This window comes from Leuciscus leuciscus (assembly GCF_965113295.1).
Source record: "Leuciscus leuciscus genome assembly, chromosome: 21".
Classification (NCBI taxonomy): Eukaryota; Metazoa; Chordata; class Actinopteri; order Cypriniformes; family Leuciscidae; genus Leuciscus; species Leuciscus leuciscus.
Genome location: NC_138745.1, coordinates 10703211 through 10722085, shown reverse-complemented (window position 1 = coordinate 10722085; position 18875 = coordinate 10703211). Strand labels below are relative to the sequence as shown.

The 18875-nt window shown below is 45.0% G+C and overlaps 1 protein-coding gene and 1 long non-coding RNA gene across 3 annotated transcripts in view; one reads left to right on the top strand and one right to left on the bottom strand.

Moving 5' to 3' along the window:
• The window catches only part of raraa (retinoic acid receptor, alpha a), a 197207-nt gene that overhangs the window by 113396 nt on the left and 64936 nt on the right, over window positions 1-18875 (bottom strand). The gene's annotated exons all lie outside the window — the stretch shown is intronic.
• Window positions 1113-17137, top strand: LOC309485462. The gene is made up of 3 exons (XR_014201204.1): window positions 1113-1586; window positions 8169-8689; window positions 15978-17137. It is a non-coding gene; the product is annotated as an uncharacterized lncRNA (long non-coding RNA).

Below are 18875 nucleotides of genomic sequence, written 5' to 3'. Positions count from 1 at the left end.
TTTTATCCTCCAGTAACGTGCGGTGAAATCTTGTCATGGGTAGGCTTGCAATTCTGACTTTATAACATGCAATTGCGACTTTATTTCACGCAATTCTGACTTTATATCTCGCAATTCTGACTTTATATCTTGCAATTGTGAGAAATAATTACAGAATTGCGAGTTGTAAACTCGCAATTGTGAGATAAAAAGTCGCAATTATCTTTTAAAATGTTTTATTCTGTGGCAGAAACAAGCTTCCATACCTCCTGGCCTCTTCCTCCCATCCATCCTCCCTGACTCGTACCGTTACGGTAGGGCCGGCCCAGCTATCGGTAGGCTATGGACCAGTTCTGTAGTAGGACTCTGCAAAACAAAGTGTTCCGTGATCTCTTTACTTTGACCTTATACCCAATGCAATATAGCCGAAATGCATCTTATCTTATCTTCAATCATTCTTCTCTGAAAAAACTGCGCACAGACTTTTTTAAATTACCTATATCACCAAAAGCTAAAGAGCTTCACTTCAAAGTCATGAATGACATTTATCCTTCAAGTGACCTCCTCTCACGTAGATTTAAATTTGATCTAACAAACTGTATATTCTGTGATGAAGAAATAGAGACCACGGATCATTTGTTTTTCTTCTGCCCTTACAGTAACACATTCTGGTGTGACATGTATGATTGGTTGGAGCCTTATCTCCAGTCTCTCTCTAGTTTCACCAGAGATAACATTACATTTGGAATTATAATGAAGGACAAAAACTATGATCTGCTTTTAAACACTTTAATTATTTCTGGTAAATTTTTCATCCACAAATGTAAATGGATAAAGACACAGCTTCTTTTTTCTGTCTTCAAGAGATAATTTGCATTGTACTATAAGTCCCTGTTGTTTATGAAGAAGAAAACAGCAAGTAAATTGCTTAATTTTATTGATGCTTTAAAATTAACTGAAGCCCCTTAACTACTGTCTTATTTTATTATTTGTCATTTATTATTTTTGTTTATATTTTTATTTTTTTCATTTTACGTGCTCCGTTCCCTGTTTGCAATGATATTTTTGTAAATTATGACTAAGCCAGTTATTGTTGTAAATTTGACACTTCAATAAAAAAAATTAAAAAAAGACGGGCTATGGACCCAACCAACTCTATAGGAGGGGAGGGGAGAACTCCCTCACATGGTAAAACCATAGACTGGGTACAACCCATGCAGAGGCTGCGCGCTGCGGTGTCAGAATGCAGAACGTGTGTAGCCTAATGTAACTAACGTGACAAATGTGAAAAAATAAATAAATCCTCTACCGGCCCAAAAGTGAAGCGGCCCACCGGGAATTCTCCCGATTACCCACCCCGGGCCTGTTTACAGCCAACGCTAGGCGCCGCTAGATGCTAAGTATCGGGAAGCGCGGATTGAGTGAGACCGAGTGGATCACGTGACATGAAGCAAGCTCGGTTTCTGCCTGATAATTCAAGACAGCATGAGAACTGACTGCGCATGCGCAAATCTACGTAAACTACGTTCTATGGACCAAAGAGGTACTGCTAATCTCTGCCTCAATGGCCATGGCCTTGAATTTCCTGCATGAAACAATGGTTTTAGGTAGTGGTGGGCAGATCGAGGCTTCGTGAAGCAATGAAACAGTTGAACCAAATGGGCCATATTGTTTCGAGGCTTCGAATCAATCCGACACCCGTCTCAACGGTGACACCTAGTGGTCACTTGCAGGTGTTGATCTGAAACAACCTTGACAAGCCATTAAAAAACTGTGTTGTTTTTTTATTATTGTATTTTTCTAATAATTATGTGAAGCTTGTAACCTGTTGGCTCCTCACTGTGCATAATGTTATTTTGGTCCTGCAAAATGAATATTAATGAAAGAAATCAAGCCACAATGTCTCACTTTTTTAGAGATTTTTATTAAAAAATATTAATTTCTCTGCTGTGGAAGGACTTAGCCTACTTCTTTTTTTACAGATAATTTCTCCAGCCTTTGAAAAAATCCTCTCACAAGGGACACTTGTTGCTGACGTGCAAATATATTTTTTAGCTAGGACATACAAATGAGGAAAGATTACTGCTCTCTCTTTCCAGTAAGTTAGTGGATCATGAGTTCTGGGCAAATACGCAAATTTCAAATTCTCCTCAAATGGCGCATCATGGATGATGTATTGTTGCAGTAGGCTAGCTGCCGATCACAATACACACATCTCACTTTATTTGGGGTTTCTAAACGGAAATGCTCCCACACCACAGATGTACGGCATCTCTTCTGGGGAGCCTCCATTTTATCTATCTATCCAAATCTATCTATCTATATGAATCTATCTATGTATCTAGATATGTATCTATAATCTATCTATGTATCTAGATATGTATCTAGATATGTACCTAGATATGTATCTAGATATAATCTATGTATCTATATATGTATGTATCTATAATCTATCTATGTATTTATATATGTATCTATAATCTATCTATATATGTATCTATCTATTAATCTAGCTGTCTATATATATTTATATCTATGTGTCTATTAATTTGTCACTATATGTATACTCTGTCTGTCTCTAGCCTATCAGTCAATGTGTTGTGTAAATTTAAATGTAAGCCTAAATAGCCTATAACTAATCAAATCGCACTATGTCACTATATCACCAAAAGTCCGCTATCTCAAAATCAAACTCCTCTCACAAAAACCCACGAGGTCAATATGCGTTGATTTCACTTTTATACAGAAGGTGCGATTGTGTGTTCTGTTCCCGACCGTGTCAATCAAACACTGATTCGGCGGACCACACCTGATGAAACGCCTCGGTTACGACTGTAACCTCGGTTCCCTGAAGAGGGAACGAGCGTTGCGTCGAAAAGCTGACGCTATGGAAACGCTTTGCGTGATGACGTCTTGAAGCACATGTAAAATCAGTCCAATGGTGTGGCGGAACGTCAGAGGCGGGTGACGTCACGTACCAGGAAGCTATAAAAGCCGGCCCGAAACAGAAAACGAAAGCTTCGTAAAGTCTGAAGTCGCGCTGACAGGCATGAAGGAGATATGGCAAGGCGACGCAACGCTCGTTCCCTCTTCAGGGAACTGAGGTTACAGTCGTAACCGAGGCGTTCCCTTTCAAGGGAACTCCCGTTGCGTCGAAAAGCTGACGCTATGGGAACGTCTATACCAACGCCTCCATAGCTACAAATGTCTGTCCTGTGTGTAATCATGTGAGCAGCACTAAGAAGACAAAACATGAGACCCTGGAGTAGAGTCTAAATCCAGAGAGTAGAACCTGACGAAGGTGTGCGGTGAGGACCAGCCTGCCGCATCACAGACGTCCTGTAACGATACTCCTGATATAAGGGCCTTAGAGGCCGCCATACTCCTAGTAGAGAGCGACCGGACAGCCAAAGGAGAAGGCTGTCCAGCCGCCTCATAAGCCAGTGAGATAGTCTCAACCACCCACTTGCTCATCCTTTGCTTAGACACTGGACCTCCCTTGTTAGGGGAGCAAAAGTCACTTTTACGCCACAGGGCAGCTCTGTGGACATACGCGTCTAACGCCCGAACAGGGCAAAGCAAATTATTCGCCTCCTGGTCCGATTTCGAAAGGGAGGAGGACCTCCAAGTGCCACGAAGGAAACGAGATACCAAGGGGTCTTTCCCCACAGACATTCCACCCAAAGGACTGTGGTAAGCACCTATGGCCGCCACATAGACCTTTAAAGTGGACGGGGTCAGACCTGCAGTGAACCGTTCCTGCAGGAACTCCAGCACTGTACCAATTGGGCAGTGGACTGGGTCCAACCGACGGTCACTACACCAAGAAGTGAATACTCTCCACTTCAGGGCATAAAGTTTCCTCGTGGAGGGAGCTCTGGACTGTAGAATGGTCTAAACAACCTCGGTTGAGAGACCTGACTCTATGAGCTGGGCCCCCTCAGAGGCCAAGCCCACAGGTTCCACAGTTCTGGCCGAGGGTGAAATATCGAGCCCTCTGCCTGGGACAGAAGGTCCCTCCTGACGGGTAACTCCAGAGGATGCCCGTCGAGGAGGGACACAAGATCGGGAAACCATACTCTGCCCGGCCAGCGCGGGGCTATAAAAAGCAGGCAAACCCGGTCCCTGCGAACTCTTTCCAGAACTCCCGGGAGCAGAGCAACTGGGGGAAAGGCGTACAGACGTAGCCTCGGCCACGTCTGTACCATAGCATCCAGTCCCAGAGGAGCTGGATGCGTGAAGGAGAACCAAAGTGGACAGTGAGACGTCTCTCGAGACGCAAACAGATCCACTTATAATTTCCATATCAGCTCCACCACCTCGGGGGTGGAGCCACCATTCCCCGGGCCTCGGCCCCTGTCTCGACAGAGTGTCTGCTCCTATATTCTGGACCCCGGGGATGTAGGCTGCCTTGAGTGACAGCAACTTCCCCTGGGACCACAAGAGGATATGGCATGCCAGCGCAAACCCCCTTGATATAGGCGACTACCGACGTGTTGTCCGTATGTACTACACATGGTGTCCCCTGAGACCTGTGATAAAGCTCCTCAGAGCCCGGAAGACAGCTAACATCTCTAGGCTATAGAATGCCAGGAACGATGATGGTCTTCCCACAGACCTTGAGATGAGCGACCCTCAGGATCGCTCCCCAACCCGTGAGGGAAGCATCCGTCGTTAGCAGTTTGCGACGACAAGGAGCTCCCAGCACTGGGCCCTGGGACAGGAACCAAGGTTTCTTCCACATAACCAAGGCACGTAGGCATCACCGCGTGACCTTGATTGTGCGAAATGGGTTGCCCCTCGGGGAAAAACCCTCTGGTCCTGAGCCACCACTGCAGGGGCCTCATGTGCAGCAGTCCAAAAGGTATCCCGTTGGAAGCTGCTGCCATGAGACCCAACAGTCTCTGGAACTGTTTGACAGTGAGTAGCTGGCCTAGCTTTACACTTCTCACAGCTGCCAGGATGGAATCGAAGCGTGGCGATGACAGGCGCGCCTGCATCGACACTGAATCCCAAACCACGCCTAAAAAAGTGGTCCTCTAAAATGGAGAAAGCACACTCTTCTTGGCGTTCAGCCGTAACCCCAACTCTTTCATATGGGCGAGAACAACATCTCGATGTTGAACCGCCATCTAATGCGACTGAGCTAAAATCAACCAATCGTCGATGTAGTTCGTGATGCGAATACCCCGGAGGCGCAGAGGCGCCAGAGCTGCATCCACGCATTTGGTGAAAGTGCGGGGTGATAAAGCTAGGCCGAATGGAAGAACTCGATATTGGTATGCTTTGCCCCCGAAAGCAAACCTCAGGAACTTCCAATGACACGGACGGATGGAAATATGCGTCCTTGAGGTCTATCGTGACAAACCAGTCCTCGGACCTGATCTGTGGCACGATTTGTCTCAAGGTTAACATTTTGAACTTGAGCTGCATGTACTCGTACAGAACTCGAAGATCTAAAATGGGACGCAATCCCCCGTCCTTTTTTGGAACTATGAAGTACCGGTTGTAAAACCCGGTTTCCCTGTTGGAGGGGGGTACATATTCTATGGCCCCTTTCTCTAACAGAGTGTTTACTTCCTGTTCCATAACCAGAACCTGCTCGGGGCCCACCACTGTGGGCAGGACCCCCATAAACCGCGGTGGGCGTTAATAGAATTGTATCTAATACCCTTTTTCCACGGTCTGCAGGACCCAACGAGAAACATTTGACAGTAGCTTCCACGCTGTCAAAGATTCTACTAGAGGTACCAGTCTCTCGAGACTGGTTTCTGGATTTTGTTGCTGTTGAGTAGTCGGTTCGTCGCCCTGTAACGGCGCACCGGCAGGGAACGACCAAACAGACTGCTCCAGCACCCTCCTCAGAGGGGGCGGGCATCCCGAGGCCACTACGTTTCCGGGTGGACCTTGAGATATGTGCTCGCCGGAGACCGCTGCGCCCTGTAACACCGGAGGCGGCAGGGTTGGCAGAACGGTCCCCTGAGGGCACCGAAGAGAGACGGCACCGTATTTTTCTCCTGCTGTTGAGTAGTCGGTTCGTCGCCCTGTAACGGCGCACCGGCAGGGAACGACCAAACAGACTGCTCTAGCACCCTCCTCAGAGGGGGCGGGCATCCCGAGGCCACTACGTTTCCGGGTGGACCTTGAGATATGTGCTCGCCGGAGACCGCTGCGCCCTGTAACACCAGAGGTGGCAGGGTTGGCAGAACGGTCCCCTGAGGGCACCGAAGAGAGACGGGCACCGTGAAAAGAGGTGTTAACCGCTCTGCTTCGGGGGGACTACCCTCATTTGTCCTGAGCCCTCAGACATCAGGACTTTTTCCCAGCAGCCTTCTTGGCGGTAATAACGGTCCGCAGATCCGTTTTACCCCTCGAAGACTGCTGGGTTTGAGAGCGCCCTCCGTGTCCCCGAAATTTTTGTGGGGGAGCACGAGAGGACACACTCCGTTTTTGAGTGGCACGATGTTCAGCGCTCTTTTTAGAGGAGTGAGGCTGCTCCCGCTCAGCAGCCTCAATGAAAGAACGGCGGGGGAGAAGTTTTTGTAATGCAGCTGCCTGTTTAGCAGCTTCCTGAGATTTAGCTTCCGCACTGTTTACTGCATCACCAAATAAACCAACAGTGGAAACCGGAGCATCTAAGAGAACGTGCTTTTCTTTCTCTTTTATATCGCTCAAATTGAGCCACAGATGCCTCTCAGTGGCCACCAGGGCTGCCATAGACCGCCCGATTGATTTAGCGGTCTCCTTGGTGGCCCTGAGAGACAGATCTGTGGCTCTGCGTAGTTCAGCCACTGTGTCAGGACCAATTCCCCCGCCCTCCTCTAAATCCCCCAATAATTCTGCCTGATAGGCTTGCATAATAGACATCGTATGCAGACACGCTGCAGCTTGACCAGCGGCTGCATACGATTTATGAACCAGAGATGATGTGAATTTTACTGGCTTAGAGGGAAGTGAAGGAGCTTTCAGGGAAGATGCCGTTGCTGGAGAGAGATAGCTCGCAAGCGTCTCCTCCACCTTCGGCATCTCCCCATAACCATATTCTTTATATTTGTGAATGGAAGAATAGTGGGATGTTTGTGGTGCATACACTCTGTATGAAACCGGTTTTCCCCACGATTTCGACACCTCGGTGTGGAGATCGGGGAAAAACGGAAGGCTTCTTCGCTGAGGCTGTGTACGAGATGGCAGGAAGCGTTCGTCGAGCTTACTTTTCGAACGAACGTCCTGCCTATCCTCTGGCCACTCAATAGATAGTCTGTCAACTGCTCTAGTAATAACATCGAGCAGTTCCTCAAACGCATGAGACTGAGGTGGCGAATCCTCAGACTCAGCTTCAATACTCACAACATCCAACTCCTCAGAGCTGGACAGTTGCAGTATTGGTGCCTCTATCGGGGGGGAAGAAACCGCAATGCGTGCTTCCACACCCTGATGAGAGGCACTGGATCTGTCAGATTGATGCTGAGATAAGGCAGAGCCCGTCTCAACATCCACTGACAGATCCATTTGCGAACCCCAGGTCTGAGATCGCCGCCGAGCCTCAGCCGCGGCGGGACCCGAGCCCTGGGGAACGCGATCGGGATTGAACCGAGCCAAGCGGGATCGGAGCGTGCGCAATGGAAGCGCGTCGCAATGCACACAGTCACCACCCTCGAGTGCTGACTGGGCATGCTCCTCACCCAAACAAACAACACAAAGAGTGTGAGTATCACCTCCCGTTAAATAACGCGGGCAGGGATGGACACACACTCTAAACTGCTGCTTGCTCGCCATACTGAATATATATATATAATATAGACAGACAACACCAAATAACAAGGACAGATTCAACACAGAGCGCAACTGAAGACTCAGAAAGCTTTCGTTTTCTGTTTCGGGCCGGCTTTTATAGCTTCCTGGTACGTGACGTCACCCGCCTCTGACGTTCCGCCACACCATTGGACTGATTTTACATGTGCTTCAAGACGTCATCACGCAAAGCGTTTCCATAGCGTCAGCTTTTCGACGCAACGGGAGTTCCCTTGAAAGGGAACACTTAGTGAAACACTTCGAGGCTTCGTTTGGCCATAGTCACGAGACATGGGTGTTTTGAATCACGCTTCGGATCAGTGTTTCGAAACATCTGCGCTTCGGGATCTCGCAAAGCTTCGGAACGACTGTTTCGCGTCAGCCAGCCCTAGTTTTAGGAGCAAACAATGGCAAAATGAGTATATTATATGTGTATTCCTGAACATTTTTGTTACAAAAATTAATATTTGGAATAAAATAAATGCAATTAATAATGTGGTGAATTAATAAAGCTCTTGGAATTAATAAATGTAATGTCAACATTTCCTTTGGTGAGGCACTGCCTACCCTGCCTACCCTGACCGCATGTCCCTGTTATCCTCTGAAACCCTTCATCTCCCCCAGCTCCACCTGCTAGGGTATTTATGCATGACTATTTATACAGCAGCAGCAGCAGCAGCATGTCTTACATTCTCACAGCAGCGTGTCTGTGTGTCTTTTAGCAGTAACAAGTCCATACTTGCTCTGCAGCAGCAGCATAGCAGCTTTATTCCACCAAGACCAAATACACTAACATTGCTATATTCAATAACTTGCTAAAACTGTTCTAAGAGTTGTTATCTGAGTGCTAAATGCTTATTTTTGGACCAGAATGAGCAAATTAATCTGCTGCATAACAATTTTTTAAAAATGTAAATCCGTATTTAAAAGCACACTGTGGAGAAATTGTGTTTTTGTCAAACAGTGACCCCTAGAGTCGCTGTGGAATACTTGCACTGTCGTAAAACTTATTTATGTTTAAAGCAGCACTCAGTAACTTCGGGACTTCTTCGCTGTATTCTCGCTTTTTGCTCGCAGGTTTCTCTCTAGAGCTCCCCCCACAGCTTCGGAATAGATATTTGACAACACTGTCGTAAAAACTCGTTGTTGATTCTCAGACACCAGAGGCTATAGATCAACGACATCAAAGCAGATGGGACGTTCTTTAAAACGTCTTCTTCATTCGGGTTCGGACAGCGTGAGGGAGCGCAATAATGACAGCATTTTAGCAGATTTCTTTTGGCCGTAAAGCAATTGTTTACATCGCGAGACCTGATATCACGCGAGACTTCCTGACGCGGCGGCCGGCGGCCCGCCGGCTCAAAGTTGCAAGTGCTTATTTTCCGCTCACGGGCACCAGGGGGGTGCGAAACGACCACCATTCAACCCGAAATAAGTAATATAACCATTCCAATGACTCCGAAGCTGTTCAGTTAAGGTAAAAAAAGTTACTTAGTTCACCTTTAATGTGAGATATTGAAAACTGTTCTCATGATAATCGCAAGAATCAACGTCAACAGCGTCGTCTGATATCCCTCAGGACTACATGATAAATACACCTCACAACACCTGAGTTCAGCTGGCAAACTAGTTCGTGAGGCAAGCTAGGCAATAAAACATTACGCAAAAAACACGTAAGAGAAACGAGTGTTTGTTAGCAAGTCTGTTAACAGCTCTGATAATTGAAAGCTAGCTAGACATATGTGGAAATTATTGGACTGGTCTACTTATCAGCAATGGATGAATGAACAGCATGTAAAAAAATACAAGCAAGCGCAACAACATACAACAGAATACAAACAAGTTTACAAAATTAAGAGATTTATTTACTGGCCACTTCATGCGTTTTCTCAGATCGGATTTCTGATTTATCAAAACGATTCCATTTACACCTGGGGTCTCATTTATAAAACTGTGCGTAGGAACCTTACTAAAAGTGTACGTGCGCCCGAAAGGCAAAAATGGCGTACGCAAAAAAATATTCAGACTTATAAAACCGTTCGTACGCCAGAACCTGCGCAGAATTCACTTTATAAATCCCAGTCAGCGGAAGATTGTGTGCACATGCGTCTCCACCCCGAAATAACCATATATGGAGCTTACAACGCCTAGTTTTACTATGCAGATCCTCATCTGCATATCATTTGCATATTATTATTCATCCACGTGATAACGTTTAACGGTACAAGACACATTACATTAATAAAAATCAAGTAGTTGCCTATCCTTGCCTTGTTTTTGAATACATAAATCAAATAGTGTAAAATACATTTCAGAGAAAGTTTCTCAATCTTTTCCACTGGCCGAATTGTATTTTTAATTGATTTATATTTTTTATGGAAACAGATAGGCCTTGGGCATTATTTGTACGAAACTATTTTCTCAGACAATCTGGTATTATCATGATAAGCTATCTCTGTGGTTAAAACATTAAAACACAGCACGCCACAGGAAGTGTTCAAAAACATCGCATCCACAACAATATTTCTATTGATTGAATTTGAATATAAAATTTTTTGTAACTTCTCAGTAATGATTTCATGTTTAAGTGTTTAACTCCATTAATTTGAATGGCATATTTAATCTAAATGTTTATATCAGAAGTAAAACATAGTTTAAATCATTATTTTATTTATTTAAACTGTTTGCGTCAGTTTCACTAAACGGCCCAACGCGCTCGCTGGCGCGGACATTTAAGAAGGGATGGATATTTGCTTCAAGTGACAGGCTTGGTGAGTGAAATTATATTTGTATTATCTTTCTGTATATGTTTAATTTTCTTTAGATTTTCTGTCTAAAAGTGACCAAAAAGACACTTAACTCCAGCTCACCATCGGTGTCGCCAAACTGCTCCATCTCCAAAATGTTCGTACGCATGGGTCAGAGTTTGCGTGCAGGTGCGCACATTTTCCCGTCAAGTTTGTTTTTATAAATCACAACTTATGCGTCGGAAGTGAAACGGGGCTGAAAATGTGCGTACGCCACGTTTATAAATGAGGCCCCTGGTAAGATCATTTCATTTCTTTACTTTTAATGATGATGATTGTGTGTTAAGCGTCTGCGACTTACTTTCACTTTGATTTGCGATAGTTTGCACGTTGTCTTGATGAATCGATGCTCAGCTGCGGTAATCAGAATCAGAATCAGAATCAGAAAGAGCTTTTTTGCCAAGTGTGCTTGCACCCACAAGGAATTTTTCTTGGTACTGAGCTTCCAGTGCACATATACAAATACAAATACAACAAGAAACATAGTAATACAAATTCTAAGAATAAAATATATATATATATATATATATATAAAATATATAGTATAAAAGTAAAAAAGTAGGGTCACAGTTGGGTTTAGTCCGAATAAACATTTACAGATTATGAACATATTTACAGTATTTTGAGTAGTATGAATAATATAAATATAAATATCTCCTGAGTTAGAGAATATTACACTAGACAGTGGGAGTCTAGTGCATGTTACAGATTATGAACATATTTACAGTATTTTGAGTAGTATGAATATTAAAAATATAAATATCACCTGAGTTAGAGAATATTGCACTAGACAGTGGGAGTATTGCACTTACAGGCATATGCCTTGGGGGGCATGTTAAGTGTTCAGAAGGGAAATGGCCTGTGGAAAGAAACTGTTCCTGTGCCTGGATGTTCTTGTGGCCAGTGATCTGTGTTGCCGTCCTGACGGTAACAGTTCAAACAGGGGGTGTCCAGGGTGAGTGGAGTCTGTGATAATTTTACCTGCTCTCTTCCTCACTCTGGAAGAGTACAGGTCCTGGAGGGTTGGCAGGGGGGCACCAATAATCCTCTCTGCAGTCCGGACTGTCCGTTGTAGTCTCCTGATGTCCGATTTGGTAGCTGAACCAAACCAGACAGTGATGGAAGTGCTTAAAACAGACTCAATGACGGCTGAGTAGAACTGGATCAGCAGCTCCTGTGGCAGATTGAACTTCTTCAGTTGGCGAAGGAAGTACAGTCTCTGCTGGGCCTTTTTCATAATGGAGTCATTGTGATTTGCCCACTTCAGGTCCTGAGAGATGGTAGAGCCCAGGAACCTGAATGACTCCACTGCTTCCACAGTGCTGTTCATGATGGTGAGATGGGGAGTGCTGGGGATTTTCTCCTGAAGTCCACAATCATCTCCACTGTTTTGAGCGTGTTCAGCTCAAGGTTGTTATAGCTGCACCAGACAGCCAGCTGTTCAACCCCCAGTCTGTAAGCAGATTCGTCACCATTTTGGATGAGACCGATGACGGTGGTGTCGTCTGCAAATTTCAGGAGCTTGACAGAGGGGTCTTTAGAAGTGCAGTCATTAGTGTACAGGGAGAAGAGCAGTGGGGAGAGAACGCACCCTTGGGGGGCGCCAGTGCTGATGGTGAGGGTCCTGGATGTGAGCTTCCCCAGTCTCACTCGCTGCTGCCGGTCCGTAAGGAAGCTGGAGATCCACTGACAGATTGAGGATGGCATGGAGAGCTGAGTCAGTTTGGCTGTGAGAAGATCAGGGATGATGGTATTGAAGGCCGAACTGAAGTCCACAAATAAGATCCGTTCATAAGTCCTAGGTCTGTCAAGATGTTGCAGGATATAGTGCAGTCCCATGTTGACTGCATCATCCACAAGCCGCGTTTCCATTACAGATTTGCGCAAATGTTTTGCGCTATTATCTAAATATCGATAAAAAACTATTGCGAAATGACGGCGTTTCCATTAACCGATGTTATGCGACTAAAACGTCTTTTTTTCTCTCGCGATAAGTCATTCCAAAAATCACGGCAACGGACGTTGGTTATAATATCACAGCCACCGCATTAGACATTATTATTATTATTAATGGAAGGAGACGTGGCGTGTTATCCAAGCATTAATGGCAGGGAAAGACCCCCGAACGACACATATAAGGAGTTTCTGGGTGTTTCGCCCTCATTTCTGCTCCGATTGTGGCATTTCTTTGAGATTTAGAATCCAGTATTCCTATAGGCTAATTATTGTTTCTTTTATGAATTTAATAAATAATTCTGTCTCGTGTTCTGTCCAAATGATCCATGTAGGCAACTTTTGTGTCTATTTGTTTTTCCTTTTTTAACCCCTAATTGAAAAACGAAAAATGAACGGTTGTTGTCTTCTTAAAACAAGTTGAACACCAAAATTTTAATTTGAACTGGCTACACACAACTGCTGTGCTTTATTTATGACTTTTTGCCCCTTTATTAAACATTTAAAATATTCACAAATTAATATGGAAAACATGTCGATTTTACTGGTTTTCTAAGGCCAAATTAGAAACTGGAATTGATGTATTTCCCGCAGTGCTGAATGAGAAGAGCCATTAATATAATTAATAAACTATTGTTTTCTAAGTGTCGGCTAAAATCACATCTCCATCTCCGCTGTTATCAGATGCGCTTTTAGAGAGAAATGCACCTTTCATACGGATTAGCCTACATAATCAGAAGGTATTAGCTTTCGATTCGAATTTGTTCGTTTTAAAGTGGACATTTCAAGCTTTAGCCTACACAGGCTATATTTTGTTTCAGTTCTCGCGCCCCAGTTTACGGAGATCATGTGCGTCTGATTGTTTCTTTTATTTTACAAAAGCACAGCATTTTCTTGTTATTGTGAGTTTACACAAATAAAAGTGGTTGAGAATAATGTATTATTATTTTCTGTCTGACCAGAAATGATAGAGTATAAGTTGTTTCCACTGTTGATAGGAAAATGCAAGTGTTTGCGGCCGCGCCTCCGTGCCATGCAGTGCGCGCTCCACGCTCAGCTTTGTTCCTTTTTTGCATAAAAGCCTCTTCTAAATATAGCCTATTAAATGTTATAATAAAATAATATAAAATTATTATTATTTGCGTAGCTATACATGGACTTCAAACACACTGCGTCTTCTAAGTCAGGTGACTGTAAATGCACAAAAACTGTTTCCATTGCAGTTTTGCGAAATATTCATTTTTCGAATTGCCTGAAAAACCACCTCATGAGAGCGTAAAAACTTTTTTGCGATAAATGGGAGTTTTTGCGAAATTGACGTGTTTCCATTAAGCGTATTTTCAATTCGCAATTTCAATTTGCGCAATTTGAAGGGTAATGGAAACGCGGCTACAGACCTGTTTGCTCTGTAAGCAAACTGAAAGGGATCCAGCAGGGGTCCAGTGATGTCCTTCAGATAGGCCAACACCAGTCTTTCAAACGACTTCATGACCACAGACGTGAGAGCGACAGGTCTGTAGTCATTAAGTCCAGTGATTTTAGGTTTTTTGGGAACCAGAATGATAGTGGAGCGTTTGAAGCAGCAGGGAACTTCACACTGCTCCAATGATCTGTTGAAGATCTGCGTGAAGACTGGGGCCAGTTGGTCAGCGCAGGCTTTTAGACAAGCAGATGAGATGCCGTCTGGGCCTGAAGCTTTCCTAGTCTTCTGTTTTTTGAAGACTCGGCTCACGTCCTCCACACAGACCTTAAGCTCAGGTTGGATGGCAGAAGGGGGGAGGAGAGGGGTTGCAGGAGGTGATGGTGGATGTGTGAAGTGCACATCAGAGCGGGTGTGAGTCTGGGCTTCTCAAACCTGCAATAGAATGCATTGAGAGTGTCAGCCAGTTGTTGATTCTCCACATATGGGGGGGATGGTGATTTGTAGTTGGTGATGTTCCTCAGGCCTCTCCAGACTGATGCCGGGTCGTTGGCTGAAAACTGTTTTTTCAGCTTTTCAGAGTAGCTTCTTTTAGCAACTCTGATCTCCTTTGTCAGTCTGTTTCTGGCCTGGTTATACAATATTTTATCCCCACTTCTGTAAGCATCCTCTTTGGCATGACGAAGCTGTTTGAGTTTCCCAGTAAACCATGGTTTATCATTAGTGAATGATAAGAATGTCCTGGTAGGAATGCATGTTTCCTCACAGAAACTGATATATGATGTTACAGTATCTGTGAGCTCATCCAGATCGGTGGCTGCAGCTTCAAAAACAGTCCAATCAGTGCAATCGAAGCAGGCCTGTAGATCCTGCTCTGCTTCGTTGGTCCATTTTTTTACAGTCCTTATTACAGGTTTAGCTGATTTCAGTTTCTGCCTGTAGGTCGGTATAAGATGAACCAAACAGTGATCAGAGAGCCCCAAAGCTGCCTGTGGGACGGAGTGATACGCATTATTTATCGTGGTGTAACAGTGGTCCAATATATTACTGTCTCTGGTAGGACATGTAACATGCTGTCTGTATTTTGGCAGTTCACGGGAGAGATTTGCTTTGTTAAAATCCCCAAGAATGATCAAAAGAGAGTCTGGGTACCTTTGTTCCATTTCAGCTATATGTTTAGCCAGCTGTTGTAGCGCCGGGCTCACACACGCGTCTGGAGGAATGTAAACATTCGCGAGAATGAATGAGGAAAACTCCCGCGGCGAGTAGAAAGGTTTACAGTTTATGAAATGCGCCTCTAAATTAGGAGAGCACATCTTCTTCAGTGTTGTTACATCTGAACACACCAACTTTCGTTAATGTAGAAACACAATCCACCACCTCTCGTTTTCCCCGTTAGTTCCGCGATGCGATCCGCTCGGAACAGCTGGAAGCCCGGCAGAAGTAGTGGCTTCACTCAGCCAGGTTTCAGTGAAGCACAGAGCAGCGGAGTTTAAAAAATCCTTGTTAGTGCGGGTGAGGAGAAGAAGTTCGTCCATAATGCGTGTTCCAGTAGCGTCGTCATATCTGGCAATAACATATAGACTATATTTTTGGGAGGAGTACAATTTACATATGTGGTTTCAACAACCAGATGCACACTTGTCCAGTTTCGTCTGGAATGCGTCTCAGACCTCCTTCTGAAGTGGTTTGAGCGATCGGATTCAAATCCGTCTTGAATGCGTTTCGGAGGACATTTACACCTGGTCTTTTCACGATCAGATAGCTATCCAATCTGAGAAAACGCATCAAGTGGCCAGGTGTAAACAGCCCCCATGACAAAAACATACGCACGAAAGCCGAAAACAAACAGTTTTCGAATTTTGTAGTTCTTTTTGTGCTTGGGCTACTACCCGAACCCCGTAGTTACGCAGACCCCGTCAGGCTATGGCAGACGTGTCATTCAACCTATTGTAAGTCGATGTACCATCACAAGGGTCTTGGAAATATATTATGAAGGTTGAAAAGCTACATAGTGTTCCTTTAAGAGGAGAAAGTGGCCCAAATCTAATGTTCCAGATTCTGTGATAATTGGACAACAAATGAATCATATTTACAAAGATAACTAAACAAATAATTGTTCTCTTCTCAATGAATGTAGGTTGTCTTTTCACCATTATTAGAGAGAAGAAAATTGTATAATGTTGTGGAGACAGAGGACTGTTATAGTGTCCAAAAAATGCCTTTAGCAGTTGTTACGAAATAGCATGGAGGTGCCAAGACTGCTCTATACCACTGTCTAATATAAAAATCAAATCTGGAAAAAAGCAATGAAAATCAAAAAGTATCTCTGGCCAATCAAACAAGGCTTTGCGGCGCAGTCTCCACAGTGCTCGGATAATCACTTAACTGCCTCCCAACCCACAGTCCTTCAGTAGTGGGCTCTCTGCTAGAGCGATTAGGTTTCTATGGGTTTGGCATGATACCAGGAGAATATTCACAATAAGAGCAGTGTGCTACAGACAGAGCGCTCTTCCCAGTGTTCTAAGCTTACAGAGAGACCGAGAAACAACATGAACACATACAAAGAGGCAAAAGATGATAGAAAAAAGCAAAGAATAGAGAAGGACAAAGACACATTGAGGACAGATAACAGAGACACAAACACAGTGGACGAGCAGCAGAGAACTCCGGCAAGGCAACACAGATTGAGAAATCTAGTAAACAACTTATTTAAAAGGATAGTTAATCAAAAAAAGAATCGTTCCACACTTGTAGGAATTTCTTTCTTCATTGGAACACAAAAGGAGACATCACACTGAATGGGGAATGAGGCTTTCAAGCTTCAAAAATGTTGCGAAAGCATCAAGTAATTAATATGTCTTGTATACTATATTCCAATGGCCTCTTTAAGGGATAGTTCACCCAAAAATGAAAATGATTCCATAATTTACTCACCTTAAAGCCACCCTAGATGTATATGAGTTCCTTCTTTTAGCCAAATACAATCGGAGTAATATTAAAAATATCCTGGCTCTTACCAGCTTTCTAATGGGAGTGAGTAGAGGCCCCAAAAAAGCGCATCCATCCATCATAAAAGTTATCCATATGGCTCCAGGGGGTTATTAAAGGCCTTCTGAAGCAAAGTGATGTTTTTTTGTAAAAAAAAAAAAATCCATATTTATAACTTTATAAACTATTACTGGCTTCCGGGAACAACCATACGCCATCAGCCGAATAGTGAATTATGAACTTAGAAAGCCTATCACCTTCGAGAATTAGAAAACGAGCCAATGGCAAGGAAATGGCATGGGTCTATGGAATTTGCATAGCGTAACTCCGCCCCGACCTCGTGGGTATATAAGGAAGTACGCTGGCAACATGCAGTTATGTTTTCACTTCGGAGCCAAGAGCATTCTTCACTCCACAAGCCATTCTGAGATCTCTTCATTCATATCTCTCACCTCTTCGAAGACGAGCGACTCTCCAGGTGTTGGTGTGTCGGCGAATTCCAGCGAGTTCACATTGCCTGCTGATCTGTGCAGTGGTCTGCCAGTCGTGTGTTTCTCCCTGGTTGCTTCAACACTCTGCGGAGTTCCCCTCTCACAAAAGAGCTTGCGCCTGGCACGTCTTTTTAAAGATATCTCGCCCGTGCACTTCTGGTTGCGGTCAGACTGTTTCCGAGTTTGATGGGCACAATCGCTGCCTTGCGTGTTTGAACGTAGATCACGCTAAGGCAGCCTTTGTGGATGAATCATGTTCTCACTGTGGGAACATGACCATCGCGACACGGCGGTCGAGAAACAACCATGTACATCGCAGCATTACAAGGTGGGCAGGAGTCCTCGGGAGATGATGATTCAGCTGTGCTGCCGCCTTCGGGCGTGCCAGCACTGTCCGAGTCAGATCCTGAGTTGACTGCCATGCTTTCCAAGGCAGCCACGAGCATCGGGCTTGAGTGGAACCCTCCACCCTGTCCTGAGCACTTGCGGCAGGACAATTGGTTTTTGGGTCCCGGAGTAACCCGGAGCATCTTTAGCAAAAATGCATCACAGACAATAATGGTTCAATATTATTATATATAGAAGTGGCTGGCGAGATTAAATTAGCAAGATAAAAATTTCTTAATAGCAATAATAAATGGCACGTGTACTTTCTTAATTTCTCCAGTACTGACAGCAGAACCGATAACGTCCGAGATTATCGATCCAGCGGTCTTTCACAATTCAGCACCGGGGCCCGTTTAATACCGGGTTTCGGTACCCATCCCTATTCATATGAGACTGCTTCAGCTCTGGATTCGCGATCGAGTCCCGAGGTGGGCATGGCAACACAGCACGCTCCAAGTACCAGTGACTCTGACCTGCCGCCAGACCTTCACCCCGTGGGCGAACCTCAGCTTTCTACAGGCCGGTGTGCTCTTAGAACGAGTTTCCAGGCATGTTGTTGTCTCAACAGATGCCTCCGCCACGGGCTGGGGTGCTATGTGCAATGGACATGCTGCTGCGGGCTCCTGGACAGGACCCCAGCGTCTTTGGCATGTCTATTGCCTCAAGTTGCTGGCGGTACGTCTGGCTCTGCACCGCTTCCGTGCGTTGCTCAAGAACCAGCACGGTGGTCTATGCTCCCGCCGTATGTCGCAACTCGCCCGCCACCTTCTCCTATGGAGTCAGAAGCATCTGAGGTCGCTTCGAGCCATTTATATCCTGGGAGACCTGAACCGTGCAGCCGACGAGCTCTCTTCCAGCCTCTTCCTGTCGGTTCAGCTGATTTGGGAATAGTTCGGGATGCACAGGTAGATCTGTTTGCCTCCAACAACTCTTCCCACTGCAGCTTGTTTTACTCCCTGATGGAGGGCACGCTCGGCACGGACACACTGGCGCACAGCTGGCCGCGGGGCCTCCGCAAGTAAGTGAGCCTTCTTGCACAGAACCTGTGCAAGATCA